Here is a 16,379-nt window from a genome sequence, read left to right as displayed (position 1 = left end):
TGCTACCGAGCCACTCTTGAAATCCCCCACCCAGAGTGCATTCTGTGCCCTTGCTACTCTCAGTGCTTCTTCCAAGTGGTGTTCAACATGGCGGAATACTGATTCATCAGCTGAGGGAGGGCGGTAGGTGGTAATCAGCAGGAGGTTTCGTTGCCCATGCTTGACCTGAAGCCATGAGCCATCACGGGGTCCCAAATCAATGTTGAGGGTTCCCAGGGCCACTCCTTCCTGACTGTATACCACTGCCCTGTCATCCTTGGTGGGTCTGTGGGTTAGGGATGGTGATGGAGGAGTTTGGGACATTGGCTGAAAGGTATGATTCTGTGAGTATGACTATGTCAGGCTGTTGCTTGACTAGTCTCTGGGACAATTTTGGCACACATTTGGTGAGGAGGACTTTGCAGGGTCGCCTGGGCTGGGTGTGCTGTTGTCGTGTCCGTAGCCCGTGCAGACGTCAATGCTGGGTGGTCCATCGGTTTTATTCTTATTGGGTTTTTTTCGTAGTGGTTTTTTACAACTGAGTGGCTTACTAGGCCATTTCACAGAGCAGTTAAGAGTCAACCACATTGCTGTGGGTCTGGAGTCACATATAGGCCAGACCAGGTAAGGCCAGCATATTTCCTTCCCTAAAGGACATTAGTGAACCAGATGGGTTTTTACTATGATCCAATAGTTTCAAGGTCACCATTACTGATACTAGCTCTTTCAATCCATATTTATTTAATTAACTGAATTTAAATTCCCCAGCTGCCATGATAGGATTTGAACTCACGTCTCTGGATTATTAGTCCAGGCCTCTGGAATATTAGTGTCTCTATTGTAATATAGGAAACACGACACCCAATTTGTGCACAGCAAGGTCCCACAAATAGCAATGAGATAAATGACCAGGTATTTTGTTTTAGTGATGTTGGTTGAGGGATAAATATTGGCCAGGACACGGAGAACGCCCTGCTCTTCTTCAAATAGTGCCATGGTCGTAGAGTTGAAGGAAGTGGTAGAGAGCTGGGTCTCATCATCATACATTTGAAAGTTAACATGCCTGTGGAAAATATCACTGAGGAGCAGCACGTTGATGAGAAAGAGGATAAATCCTTGGAAACTCCAGAGGTGGGAGTGTGGAGAGAAGTCATTGCTGTAGTTCTGCTGCATTTCAACAGGTTGGAGTGGAACCAAACAATGGCTGTCCTACAGAGTTGGACAACAGGAGAAAGGTATTGGAGGACCTACCATCACCAGGGAAGGTGCTATATCCTCCATGCTTAGTGAGTGCTCATATGCTGGTGATCCACTAACTTGTGATGGGGCAAGTAGTTCAAATTCTGTGCTGATACCTGGTCCAGCAGTGCTGGGCATGTGAGAGCCCTGATCTGATTTTCCTTCTCGCATTTGAGAGCATTCTTGGTTACTCCCAGAGCAGCACGTCTTATATTCCAAACTCAGTGCAGTGGAATCTACATCAGCCACACCACTGTAGTCACCTAAAGTTCAAAATATAGCATAATCAACAGAATGGGGTCAGCAAGGCACAACACACGCCCTTTATAAAATCTGTCTGACCTTCCATTTATTTCTTTACATGGTTCTATAAAAGGCATACAATAGGCCCCTCCAGATTACTGCCCAGGCAGTGAAGACGAAAATCTACTCCAATGTATATACTGTTCTGATGAACTAAAAGTAGAGCAATGTCATATTACGTGATACCTCTGTGACAGGAAGGATAAGTAAACTTACGTGATATTACAACTAGGATTTTAGCACTTACTATGAAGTTGTTGACAGCTGACAAACTCAAAGAGATACTAGGTGCTTGGGAAATACATTGACATTGATAAATAATTGACGATTTGGCTATAAATGCAAAAAACAATAACTGTAAGAACAGTTGGCATTGCTAATTTTGCAGTATCTTTAGTCAAAAATAATTGAGAAATGCACATTTATTGAACTAATAATTTAGATACTTGTTATGTGGCTTCCCTGTCCCCATTCTGATAAAGTGAATTGCAAAACCGAGAAAGACAGGAGTTAATAATTTGTACATTTAGTTTTAAAACAGTTAGGTAGGCTTAAACAAAATTGCACAATCTAGTTAAATCATTATGTTTGACTCTTAACAGAAACACATGATTGTTGTTTACAGCACCTTGCATTGCTGATTACAGATCCTTGAAAAGAATGTAAAGTATTAGCTGCCCTCAAAATATTCTGATGCAAGCACTTAATCTAATGTGGAAGCAACTGGCTAAGCAGTAATTAAATTACTATGGTTACTGTTCCCAATAATTGTTTTAATTATTTGAGAAAAGAAGAAATCAGTCCCATCAACTGTAAGTGGTTTTGAGTAATCAATCTTAAAGAAAACTTTAATGTAAAACATAGACATATAAAGTTTCAGGTCATTAAATAAACCTATAAAGTGGTTTTATTGTTAGCCAAGAGGGAAAGATAGATGCAAATTTTTCATTGAATGGCATTGATTCTGCTATATATTCTGCAGACTTGACTATTCAAGTGAGACAGTCAATATAGTTTTGCGTCCACTGTGATAGACCACATTACTTCTATGTAATGTACAATCTACTAATGTAGAAAGAACTGATGAAGCATACCCCAGAGGGAGGCAAATTCAAGTGGTAGGCATCTCAGAAAAATTATTTTAATTTATTAGCCTATTATCTTTATAGGTGATGCTCTAACAGTATTGCAGTAATGTTGATAAATTACATTTTAGGAATATGCTTGGCTAACCCTAACACAGCAACTTGCATATTGTAGTACAAGAAGATAATTTTCCTATCAACCATTCCATTTTAATTAGGATGTCCCAACATTAAACAGCCCTGCTGAGAAAAATAGTGCAGCACACAAGAACCTCAACCTGGTAAACTTGGCTGATTTACCAGTTCTACAGAAAACCATGCTGCCACCTTCAATGCCAACCCAATTTCCATCCTATCAACACTTTGCAGGTTGAGAGCTATGGTCCCAGTGCAGTTGGTTGTGGCCAATCTGTACAGCATGAAAAATATTTTCAGTAACTCTGAGCCTTCAGCTTCCTGCTATCTCAAAGTGTAGCGGAGGGAGGGGATGATTGGACAACTGCTGACTTAACAGCTCTCCAAAACTGCAGCAAAGGTTTATTTCTTGCTTTAACAATGTAACTCAAAGGAGGATTCTGCAAATGAGGTGAGTTTCACTTTTGTTAATTATATTATACCCTTCCAAAATAGATATTGATACTTCTTCCTCTGCTATTTTCCCCCCTGGTTTCAACCTCCTCCACAGATTTGATGATAACACCTTCTTCCAAGGAATCAGCCACGGTTTAGGATAAGGACTGCTCTGTAACACTGAACTACATGTATGCTTTCAAAACCCTATGAGTTGCATATATCATAGTAGTCTACATTATGTGTTGTTGCTATTTTAGGACAGCGAATGATGATACAATAATGTATAACATATAAAAGAAAATTCCAGAGTTTCAGGACTCAGTAAGGATAATTTTCACACTCAGAGAAGACGATAAACTAGTGGTTGAAAATCGGTCGCCTGTTACATGCCTCGTTTGATTTTTCATTCCAATGGAAGTCAATGGAAAGCAAAATCGGGTGAGGCGTATCTACCACTGCCAGTTTACCGCCCAAGCTGACAGTGAAAATTACTCCTAATTGACTGCAATGCAACTGAAAATCAGACGGGGCATATAATGGGCCACTGAACCACAACTGCCAGTTTACTGCCCACACCAAAAGTGAAACTCAGCTCCTATGCATGTTCCCTCCTTTTGGCTCATGTGGTGTGCAAAAAAGGGCAGGGCCCAAAATTTCCTTGCACTTACGCCATTTTCATGCTGCTAACGCTCTAAAAAAGACGGAGGAAGCTCCCGTTTAGCACATTCCACTTATGCGCTGTTTGAAGTGTAGTCACTGTTGTAATATAGAGGCAAGTTTCCGTGATCATTACACCTTTGACGATCCGTCTGCCTAAGCCTCGGGCAGCTCATTTGCATAGAAGTGCCAGTCACCTGGCGACGCTGTTCCTGAAAATTTCCTGCTTTTATGCCGCGACTGCACTTTGCAAAAGCTAGACCTAAAAAAAACACACGTGTGGCTGCTCCCTCAGTCACTGATTTAGGCACAACTTAGCAGTTTGAGAGCTTTGAAGAGTCCCCATAGCTGATTTCTGACTTCACAGACGTGTGTCTCATTCTGCTTTTTCCAGTTTTGCTCACTGCGACTTGCAGTTTATCCCCCCATAGCACTACAGTCTCACCCCACCCCTACATTTTTCGACTCTCCCAACCCACTGACATTCCACATGCTCAGAACGCCTTTTCAGCAGGTATGAGATTCCCCTTGGGCTTACCTCTTATAGAAGAGGCAGGTTAAGAAGGCAAATGGTATGCTGGCCTTCATAGCAAGAGGATTCGAGTACAGGAGCAAGGATATCTTGCTGCAGTTGTACAGGGCCTTGGTGAGACCACACCTTGAGTATTATGTGCAGTTTTGGTCGCCTTACCTGAGGATGTTCTTGCCATGGAGGGAGTGCAGCGAAGATTCACCAGACTGATACCTGGGATGGCAGGAATGACGTATGAAGAGAGATTGGGTCGATTAGGCTTATATTTGCTAGAGTTTAGAAGAATGAGAGGGGATCTCATTGAAACTTATGAAATTCTAACAGGACTAGACAGACTAGATGCAGGAAGGCTGTTCCTGATGGCGGGGAGTCCAGAACCAGGGGTCACAGTCTAAGGATAAGGGGTAAGCCATTTAGGACTGAGATGAGGAGGAATTTCTTCACCCAGGGAGTGGTAAACCTGTGGAATTCTCTACCACAGAAGACAGTTGAGGCCAATTCATTAAATATATTCAAGAAGGAGTTAGATATATTTCTTAAGGCTAAAGGGATCAAGGGATATGGGGAGAAAGCAGGGACAGGGTACTGAATTTGGATGATCAGCCATGATCGCATTGAATGGCAGAGCAGGCTCGAGGGGCCGAATGGCCTACTCCTGCTCCTATCTTCTATGTTTCTATGTGTGGAATAATTAAGGAAAACCAGCATGGATTTGTTAAAGGAAAATCATGTTTAACTAACCTGATTGAGTTCTTTGATGAGGTAACAGAGAGGGTTGATGAGGATAATGCGGTTGACGTAATGTACATGGATTTACAAAAGGCATTCGACAAAGTGCCACATAATAGGCTTGCCAGCAAAGTTGAAGCCCATGGAATAAAAGGGATAGTGGCAGCATGGATACAGAATTGTCTAAGTGATAGGAAACAGAGAGTAGTGGTGAACGGTTGTTTTTTGGACTGGAGGAAGGTATACAGTGGTGTTCCCCCGGGGTCGGTTCTAGGACCACTGCTTCTCTTGATACATATTAATGACTTGGATGTGGGTGTACAGGGCACAATTTCAAAATTTGCAGATGACACAAAACTTGGAAGTATAGTGAACAGTGAGGAGGAGAGTAAGACTTCAGTAAGACATAGACAGGCTGGTGAAATGGGCAGACACGTGGCAGATGAAATTTAATGCAGAAAAGTGTGAATTGATAGATTTTCGTAGAAAGAATGGGGAGAGCATATATTAACTAAGTGGTACAATCCTGAAGTGGGTGCACGAACAGAGGGACCTGGGGGTATATGTGCACAAATCGTTGAAGGTGGCAGGGCAGGTTGAGAAAGCAGTTAAAAAGGCTTACGGGATCCTGGGCTTCATGAATAGTGGTATAGAGTACAAAAGTGTGGAAATTATGATAAACCTGTATAAAACACTGGTTCGGCCCCAACTGGAGTACTGTGTCCAATTCTGGGCACCACACTTTAGGAAGGAGGGTACAGAAAAGATTTAAAAGAATGATTCCAGGAATGAAGGACTTCAGTTACATTGATAGACTGGAGAAGCTGAGGTTGTTCTCCTTGGAGCAGAGAAGATTGAGAGGAGATTTGAAAGAGGTGTTCAAAATCATGAGGGGTCTGGACAGAGTAGATAGATGGAAACTGTTCCCATTGGCAGAAGGGTCGAGAACCAGAGGACACGTAAGGTGATTGGCAAAAGAACCAAAGGCGACGTAAGAAAAAACTTTTTTACGCAGCGAGTGGTTAAGATTTGGAAAGCACTGCCTGAAAGGGTAGTGGAGACAGACTCAATCACGGCTTTCAAAAGGGAATTGGACAAGTATCTGAAGGAAAGAGATTTGTAGGCTACAGGGAAAGGGCAGGGGAGTGGGATGAGCTGAAGTGCTCTTGCAGAGAGCCGGCACGGGCTCAACGGGCCGAATGGCCTTCTTCCGTGCTGTAACCATTCTATGATTCTATGATTTGTTAAAATTTGTATTTAAAGTTTACTGATTGTATGAAACATTTAAAAAAATAAAACAGTATTTGAAGTTAAAGAGAGGTGTGTCTGACCCTTCTTCTGGTTGTGACATCTGCAGGGGCACTCACTGGGTAAAAGCCTGCCCTCTCAAAGCGACGCCTTCTGTGGATGCATCACGTCCCAGGGCTCAGGCTCCCGCAGTCCGGGGTCTTCTGCTTCGATTTCCTCTTCCCCTGGCATGTCAAGGTCCAGACCTTCCATCATGGCATGGTTGTATGGGGCACAGCACACAATGATTATCCTCTCTACCCCCTCTGGGGAGTATTGGAGAACACCCCCAAAACTGTCCAATCACCTGAAATGGCTCTTTAGCACCTCGATGGCCCTTTTAGCCACCTACCTGCTGGACCCATGTACTTAGTTGTATCTCTCCTCAGCTTCTGTCTATGTGATGTGAAAAGGCATCATCATCCATGGCAGCAAGGGTTCAGCTTTATCACCAAGGATTCATCCTTCCACTCGCCCTGAGTTCTCAAGCATATGTGTGCTTACCGATTGCACGCAACGAATGCCTAACGACAGTCTCACAGGTGCTCCGCATTCACATGCAAGATGTGCAGCCCAGCAGCACAGACCATCTGTTCATGTAGCTTTGCGAGTTCTGATGGGGAGACTTCAGTGCAACATGTGTTCCATTAATTGCCCCTGCACTCTGTGGCAGCCAGCATTCCTGTTGTAGCCTAATGCCCTCTGCCGTTGCTCCATCACAGACATGCCAAATCTGATGAATCCCCTATGCCTGCGGAAAAAGGCGTTAGTCACCTACTGAATGTAGGCCCTCACTGCCCTTGACTAATCATGCAGCAATCCCCTGTGGATGCCTGGAAGCATCCAGGAAATGTTCAGGGCCATGGTGACCTTCATTTCAACAGTTAAAGCTCTGCTGCATGTAGGAGCTTTAGGTTACCGCAGAATCAGCCGATGGCATGTTTTATAAAGTGCAGATTGTGCTTCCATGGAGATGAAGGCACTGACTATGTAGTCATCGTGCAGGAAAGGAAAACAGAAGTGCTCTTAGCAGTGTGCAGGATTAGTTGTGTAATTGTTGATTTAAGAGGATGAACAGTGCAGAGGGGCCAAGGTTGAGCAAGGATGAAAGGGACAGTGTGGCGCCCGTGTTACCTTGCCAGCCCTGGTTAAGTCGTTGAATTCATTTTGGCACTATTCTGTAGACCTGGGAGTGAAGGAGTTGGCAGTCTCCAGGCAGTACAACTGACATTCCTGGCTAACTTGGTGGATTGTAAACCCAGGGGGCTATTCCTCCTGACTTCAATCTCATCCAGGAATGGAGGTCTTCAGAGAAGTTCTGAACCCTTTTCCTGGTTGTAGCCCAGCTCTGCTGCTTTCTGGGCACAGATAGCATTTGACTAGTCAGAATGCTGCCAAAATATAATCAAGCAATTAGTGAGAAATGCATTGAAATAATTTTAGAGAGAAATTAAAGGGCGAAGCAGTGATTGTGACTTCCTATTTCATAGAATCATAGAATAGTACAGAACAGAAGGAAGCCATTTAGCCCATCGAGTCTGCACCAGCTCTTTCGAAGAGCAATCCAGTTATTTCCACTCCCTAGCTCTTTCCCCATATCTCTAAGTTTTTCTCCTTCAAGTATTCAGCCAATTCCCTTTTGAAGGTTACTATTGAATCTGTAGCCACCACCTTATCAGGCAGTGCATTTCAAATTTGTCTCTCAGAGTGCTGCTGAAGAGTACAGGCTGAACAATGGTTATTGAGAGACTGCACAGGAATTTCCTGGAGTATCAGCTGTTTACACCCAATTTACACAGGTTTTACACTAATACTTGCACAAAAGACATGCAAATGACCATTCCCAGGAAACATCCATGTATCTCCCTCTAGAGGCCAGCGGTGGATGTACAGTGAAACCTGTAAATTAGGGACACCTAAAGCAATTACATCAGGTGTCCTTTATTTGCAGGGGTCCTTATTTTCAAAATGGTCAATGTATGTACAGTAAACTGGATACGCCAAATATCCTGGGATTTGCTGTATCTCCTGCCGTGTTTTTTTTTTCTTTTTATCTCTCTCATCTGTGATCATGCCTAAGTCTGGAGCCCTGCCAGCAGGATGTGATTCCAGTTCTATTTTCTGTTTGTTGGGTTTCCCAGTTCATTGCCATCCTGGGGTCCTTTTCCATTGAGGGAGGGTTGTCCTGATCCTGGTATTTGCTATGGTGGCAGCCTGCACAGGGGGAGGTGGCTGTTGAAGGACTGGAGTGCCTGGGAGGTCCCAGCCAAAGTGGGTGGGGCTTAAAGTCCTGAAGACCCCAGTCCAGAACCTCCACACTCCGTGTGCTGCAGGTGCTAATTCTTGAAGTGCCGAGGGGTGGATAGGGGGCTGTTAGCAGCTAATCAGTACCTGACATACTGGCGGAGTGAGATGTGATCCTCCAATCACAGCTTTACTTTTCCCCGTTCTCTCCAGCCGCTCGCTCCTTTTCGTTTGGGTTTTGAGTATCCGGCTCGCGCGCCACGGCCGTTGCTCGCAGTCTGATCGGAGCTTTCCTGCTGCACGGCCGCTCTCACGATCTGCACCCCTGCTCTGCACTTAAACTGTTTTAAATTTGAAATATGTGGTGAAGGATCCTGTAAAGTCTGTGGGTTGTATAGCGAAGTAATACACAGACTACAAGAGTAACTTAAACAGGACTTTACTATTCGAAGGTCAGGGCGAATCTGCCCAATAAATTCTGCCACAGCACTTATATACCGGTGTGGTCACCGTCGGTATTACAGTATACAGCAGCCAGGATAAAGTAGTGCCACACCTAAAATAGTTCTCTTAAAGGTGGGCGGTTACATAAAATAGTTCTCTTAAAGGTAGAACGGTTACATACACTACAATCCTCCTTTTTTTAGCTTACAACATACTTGTTCTCCATTAAACGTACATGTATTCAACTTCATGTAAAACAATTCACAGATATAGTCTCTGTGGAAAACAGTTCACAATTTCAGTCTCTGTGGAAAACAGTTCACAGATTTAGTCTCTGTGGAGGCGTCTCCTGTGCTTCTTAACTCAGTCCGGACAACGCCACCGTGGTGTAGCAGTTCCCGGTGGTGTAGTCGGTTCACGTTGCTGGAGTGACTCATCCAATAGTCCTTCCCTAAACTTAACAGCTTGAACTTCCGTCACTCCTGAACCAGCATTGCTGACTTTTAAAAACCACTGGATTCCTTGGGAAGTTTTTCTACTTCCAACTGATTTGGCTCCATTCGGAGGGAGCACGTGCGTGGTCTGGTAGAGGTGATAATGGTTCAGATGGTCATTATTTTCTGCTTTGTCTTTTCCTTTTCTGCTTCTTGGAGACTCTCTGGGCTCCACTGTCAGCTGCCAGCTGCCTGCACAGTTCCTCCCGTAGTAGCGCCACCATCTCCCGATGTTCCTTAGACTTTTTGTGATTCATCAAGGTTTCTGCACTTTGGGAGTTTTCATCACAAGCTGGGCAGAACAGGTCCTCGTAATATTCGGTGTCGCTCAACAGGTCATGGTCATATTCGGTGTCGTCCTGAGCTAAGCCAGCGGGAGGGTCTTCTATTTCCTCCCTACCCAGCTGGATGTTAGCCAACTTTTGTTCCAAATCCTGACATCTTTCCTGAAGAGACTTCTTCATGTGTTCAGCTTCATCCCGCTTTTCCTGGGCTTCCTGCAAGTCTTTTACTAATGACATCATTTGTGATTTCAATACTTCAACTTCATTCAGAGATTGATTGATCGGACTATTCAATCCCTCTACTGAAGTAGCTGTTTCAGTATTCTGTTGTTCTGCATTGCCGTGCGTCAGCGCACTTTTGGCATCCAAGGGCTGTTCTGCTGCAGACTTCTCAGTCTTGGTTGCCACCTCAGCTCTTCCAATGACTTTTGAGAGCTCCCTTCCCTTTGAAGATTGAGGCTCGTATTTAAGTTTTTCCCATTTTAGAGTTTTATCCCTCAGCATATGAATGAGTTGGCTGACTGTTAACTCTTCTGCCATCATCCCTTTTCCATTAACTACAGGGCTGTTTATAACCTTGCCCTGGAGGAGCTGGCTGACTGTTAACTCTTCTGTCCTCATCCCTTTTCCATTAGCTGCAGGGCTGTTTAGAACCTTGTCCTGGGGCTCCTTTGCTGCTTCTACTTCGCCATCATCCACAGCCCCCATCTTTCGAATTTCCACTAATGAATCGTCCGGTGATGCTGCACCCAACTTCAGTAGGAGCTCGGAAGTCATGTTGACCAACTCAGCTTTTTCTGCCTGCAACCTGCTAACCAGCACCTTCAGTTGCTGAACATCTTGCTCCACCAGATTAGAGCACGCACCTTCAGAGACCGAATCAGCTTTGATTCGTTTGGCCTCCTCGCGCAGACGGTTTGTGTGCTCCTGCTCCATTTTCTCCCTCAGCTGCTTCTGTTGTCTTCCCAGATTCTCCCACTCTGTGTCCAAGAACTTTTTCATTGCTGTTGTCTCTTGCTCAAGACGGCGACTCAATTGTTCTAATTGCTGTTGTAATTTGAAATAAAGTTGAGTTTGAGCTCGGTGTTCCTCAGTAATGTATATGTCTGTAAACTGGACAGACTCAGAATTCTCTGTCAAACTATGTTGTTGTTGTTCAGTGGAATTCTGTTCTGAAACTTTGTTCTCCTCTGGCGCATAAGCCTTTATGCACGCCTTCGTTTTTCCAACCTCAGTCAGCAAGTCCATTTTAGCCTTGTCTTTCATACTTGGGCTGGTCTTATCGTCATCCGTTTCAGAGTCTGAGCTGATTGTCTGCACCGAGTCCTCACTCGTTATTGCTTTTAGGTAGTGCCATTCCATGTCTATTTTCTTGATCCACTCCCGTCCTAGAAGTGCTGGTCCTCCCTCAGGTAGTACGTATAAGTCCATTCCGGGGTGTTCTTTGCCCCTGTCTCTCACCTTGACTCTTATCCTTCCCATGGGGTATACTTTATGCCCCATGTATGTCTGCAATACGAACTTGGTATCTCTCAAGGGTATATGTGAGAATAGCCGGTTGTAATCCCTTCGATTTATGACTGATAGGGCTGATCCAGTGTCCAACTCCATTTTTACTTGGACTCCGGCTATTTTTAGCATGACCCAGATAGTTTGTAGGTCAGCTTCCTTACTCACATTGTGAATTCTCAGACTACCCAGTTCCTGGCCGTTTGGGTCTGAATCCGAATTCTGTTCGTCTGAACTCTTCTCAGCCACCTTGTGTACTTTGTTGTACTTTTCTGGTGATGGCTTTTTTTGGTTGTTGGTCTTCTTTCCTGACCGGCATACTTTAGCTATGTGCCCCAGTTTGCCACATTTTCGACATTCCTGGTTTTTAAACCAGCATTGGTTCTGGTCATGTGTTGTCTTCCCACAACGATAACATTTCGTTGTACCCGAAGTAATTTGATCCACACTGAGTACCGCTGCCTTTAGCTGCATTTCCCCAGTTCCTTTCGCTGCGGCTTCGTGTGATGCTGCAATAAGGACAGCCCTATCAAGTGTAAGGTCGTTCTCTTCGAGCAGTCGCTTTTGCGTTCCTTCCTTTGACAACCCGCACACGAACTTGTCTCGCAATGCCTCTGTCAGATTTCCTCCAAACTGGCAGTATTTCGCTAATCTAAGCAGTTCGACCAAGTATTCCACGTTGCTTTCCTCTTTCCGTTGCGTTCTCGCATAAAATTTGAATCGTTCCGCCAACATCAGCGGTGTGGGGTTCAAGTGATCCTTCAGAATAGCAACAATATTAGCGAAGGTCTGATCCACCGGTTTAGCTGGTGATAGAAGATGCTTCAATAACCCGTATGTCTTCGCGCCCATCGAGTTTAGCAAGGTTATAGCTTTATCATCATCTTCTATTTTATTGGCCTCACAATATATCTCGATACGTTCTACGTACGTGGCCCAATCTTCCACCTCGGCATCGAAGTTGTTGATGTTACCATGCTTAGGCATCTTCACTATCTCTCACTATCTTTCTGCGAAACAACAGGATTTCTCTTTAACTTTTTAACTTTTTCTTTTTTTTTCCAAAATGGCGGTTTCCCGCGCTTGTCTTCTTCCCCCCTACTGGCAAAATGGTGGTTTCCCGCTCCTGACTTCTTCCTCTGGTGGGAGGGGTAAGCTTTGCCCTCGGGCGACGACCGCTGGTTTACGGGGTTTGTAGCCTGTGCGCCAGCTTCAGTTTATTCTGAAGCGCGCGCTAGAAAAGCCGATCGCGTTCCTTGTCCCCCCCCTTCTTCTTTTCGGCAGGGGCAACCGGCGCTGGGGACAACCAGTTGGCGTCGGACAGATCCAGCTCCTGGTCCTTCACGGCAGCTGCTGCAAGCCGCTGGCCGGAACCTCGCTCGGTCTCTCTCTCGGGCTCTGTCTCTCCAGCTCGCGCGGCTCTCGCTCTCTCTCTCTCGGGCTCTGTCTCTCCCGCTCGCGCGGCTCTCCCTCAGCGGCTTTAAACGCCTCTCCCAGACCTCCCGCAGTCCGGTCCTTTCCTCCCCGGCTGCGGCTGATTCTTCGCGGGTTATTTAGTTATTTATTTATTTATTGCCTCCGCGCCTTACGATCCCGGTCGCAGCGCCTCGTGGTCGCGGTAGTTGTCCGGCCTTTTTCGCCGTCGCGGTCTAGCCGTCTCACGACGCTCCCCAGCCCGCTTGTACCGCGGCTTCTGCTCCACGCTGCCCCAGTCTCAGCGCCTCTGGGCCCGACTTCTGTCCGGCTGCTTTCCCCCTCGACCATGGTCGAGTGCACCGCCCTTATCCTCCGTTTATTTGTTTCTATTTTCCCTTTACTCACAGTCACCGTGGCCGACTTGCTTCTCGTGTTGATCGGCTCACTCACCACCGTGGCAGAAGGGACAATCCGTGCCTGTTGCTGATGGAAGACTTCGTGTTTGAAATCTTCCTCCTTTCTTGGTCTGCAGACTCGAGTTTTCTCTCAGCAAAACGACGAGGGCGGGTGCCCCTTCTCGACGCTCGTTTACTTCTTCAGAAGTATTGTTGCCGCAGGGTAAGATCGAACTCGTCGCCACTGTAAAGTCTTTGGGTTGTATAGCGAAGTAATACACAGACTACAAGAGTAACTTAAACAGGACTTTACTATTCGAAGGTCAGGGCGAATCTGCCCAATAAATTCTGCCACAGCACTTATATACCGGTGTGGTCACCGTCGGTATTACAGTATACAGCAGCCAGGATAAAGTAGTGCCACACCTAAAATAGTTCTCTTAAAGGTGGACGGTTACATAAAATAGTACTCTTAAAGGTAGAACGGTTACTTACACTACAGATCCCACGATCCAATAACCCTCGGTTAAGAACCTTCCTGCTCCCCTCTTGGTTCTTCCACTTTACTGGCTGCTCCTCTCTCAGTGCTGCTCCCACTCCATATTGTTGTTGCTGCTCCTGGCTCTGCAGAGAATGATGGTGCCCCCACAAACCCCCCCACCCCCGCCCATGCTCCACTTGAGAATTAATCTTCCAACTCCTAGACACCTTCTCTTCCCATTATCCATCTTTTACCCCCCCCCCAATTTCAGAGGCCCCTCAATTTCAGAGAGCCCCCCACCGATTTTAGAGAGCCCCGGAATTCAGAGACACCCCCCAAATGTAGAGACCCACCACTGAATGCAAAGACCCCCCCCGAATGCAGAGCCCCCCCACTGAATGCAAAGACCCCCCCTGAATGCAGAGCCCCCCCCCGAATGCTGAGACCCCCCCCCCGAATGCTGAGACCCCCCCCCCACACCCCCGACGATTCCCGACTCTCCAGCCCCCTCCTCACTGCGCTTCACGCTGTCATGGCACTCTGCGGCAGTGGTCGGGTGATGTCATAGAATGGGCACACTGTGGCGGGAAATTTAATCCACTAATCGCCACATAAATAATCTAGAGGCAACTCCCTGGAGACCCAAGCCCCATTTTGCGAGAGTACGGTGCCCAGCTTTTGTAGAATGGGGAATTTTTTACCTAGCATCCACAGCAGCAGAGAAACCCCTCTATCCTTGGGACTGAGCCGTGGGAGCATTCAATCCCAGAGAGGGGTTTCACTACCGCTATTGATGCTAGGTAAAAAAAATTCCATTACACAAAAGCTATTTTTTTTACCCATTGCTACCTCGCACTTAACTGCGTGTCCTGTGTTTTCAGTTGCAAACAAACTTGGTGATTTAAAGGCTGTCCCTAGTTTGTAATTTGTAAGTTTCCATGGTTTCAAGGGGCTGTTTGTATCTATTATAATGTAAGTTATTTTTGCAAGTGGCCGTTTGTACAGGTTTTACTGTCACACTTTTTTTAAAAGGTGCAACAGCAGTGTAAATCACACCAAGAAAATTCTAGCACAAAAGCAAAATACTGTGGATGCTGGAAATCTGAAATAAAAACAGAAAATGCTGGAAATACTCAGCAGGTCAGGCAGCATCTGTGGAGGGAGAAACAGAGTTAACGTTTCAGGTCGATGACCCTCAGAACTGGAAAAAGTTGGGAGATGGAACCGGTTTTTAAGCAAGTGTAGGGGCAGGGAAAGGGGGGAGGGGAGGAAAGAACAAAAGGGAAGGTCTGTGATAGGATGGAAGGCAGGAGAGATTAAGAGACAAAAGGGATGATGGTGCAAGGCAAAAGGAGATGGTAATGGGACAAGTCAAGAAACAAAAGATGACTCTAGATGAAGTGTTAATGGCGATGGCAGAATGATCGACAGCTGCCGTGTGAGAGAGAGAAAAATGAAAAACAAATATAGGGGCAGAGGTTCTGGTCTGAAATTGTTGAACTCAATGTTGAGTCCAGAAGGCTGTAAAGTGCCTAATCGAAAGATTACGTTGAGCTTCATTTGGAACAGTGTAAGAGGCCAAGGACGGAGAGGTCAGAGTGGGAGTGGAGCGGAGAATTAAAGTGACAGGCGACCGGAAGCTCAGGGTCACCCTTACGGAGGAAATTCTAGTTCCTAGTTTTGCTCCAGAATGATCCCTCCTGTATGTGAGGTGGAAAATAATTGCATTTGTTGTATTTGTGGTTCTGAAGTAGATTCTATTGTCTAGATGTATTCGACTGCAGCTTCTTTTATAAAAAAATTATTGAGATGTGGGTGACCATTCCTCGGTTCCTTGAGAAGATGGTGGTTTTGATACAACTAAGTACTTACTGGCCATGACAGAGGGCAATTAAGTGTGAACCACATTGGTGTGGGACTAGATGTGGACCAGGTAAGGACAGTAGCTTTCCTTCCCTAAAGGACACTAGTGAACCAGTTAGGTTTGTACAACAATCCAACAGCTTCATGGTTACATTTACTTTTTATTCCAGAATTTAAAATTTCATGATGTGGTTTGAACACACATTCTCTGGATTATTCATGCAGGCCTCTAGATTACTAGTCCAGTAAGGCAACCACTACACTACCATACCCAGACACATTACCGTACCCTGGGCTTGTATACTTTGTTAGTCAGTGCAAAGTAGCAGTATCTGTGGAGATAACAAAGGAATTAATGCTTTTGATATGAACCCTTTGTCAATTTTTTTTGGCTTTTTGTTAGTAAGGAATGATGTTGGCCATAAGAGATATGTCAGACAGGCCAGCTAAAATTAGGAATTCTGAGTATTAGGACCCAAGGACAATGCTCCACCCTGTGCCACCCTCTGTTTTGACCTGGGCGAAAGGTGTTTACCATATCATTAATAATGTTCATGATGTGGAGATGCCGGTGTTGGACTGGGGTGGACAAATGTGGGAAGTCACACAACACCAGGTTATAGTCCAACAGCTTTATTTGAAATCACAAGCTTTCGGAGCGCTGCTCCTTCGTCAGGTGAAGCGAAGAGATGCATATAGGCACAGCATATATAGTCAGAGAACACTGCCAGATGATTACAGGTAATCTTTCTAACTACCCTTTATCACACCTCGGCAGAGAGATAATCACAGCAATCAAAGGTGTGAATGGTGTCCAAACAGGTCAGTCAGGAAAACATTACGTCAAAGAACAATGAGGTGGGGT

Source organism: Somniosus microcephalus, chromosome 10 (genome assembly GCF_052327205.1).
Source record: "Somniosus microcephalus isolate GS21.2 chromosome 10, FLI_Smic_1.0, whole genome shotgun sequence".
NCBI classification, from domain to species: domain Eukaryota; kingdom Metazoa; phylum Chordata; class Chondrichthyes; order Squaliformes; family Somniosidae; genus Somniosus; species Somniosus microcephalus.
Note: the sequence above shows the minus strand (reverse complement) of the source record.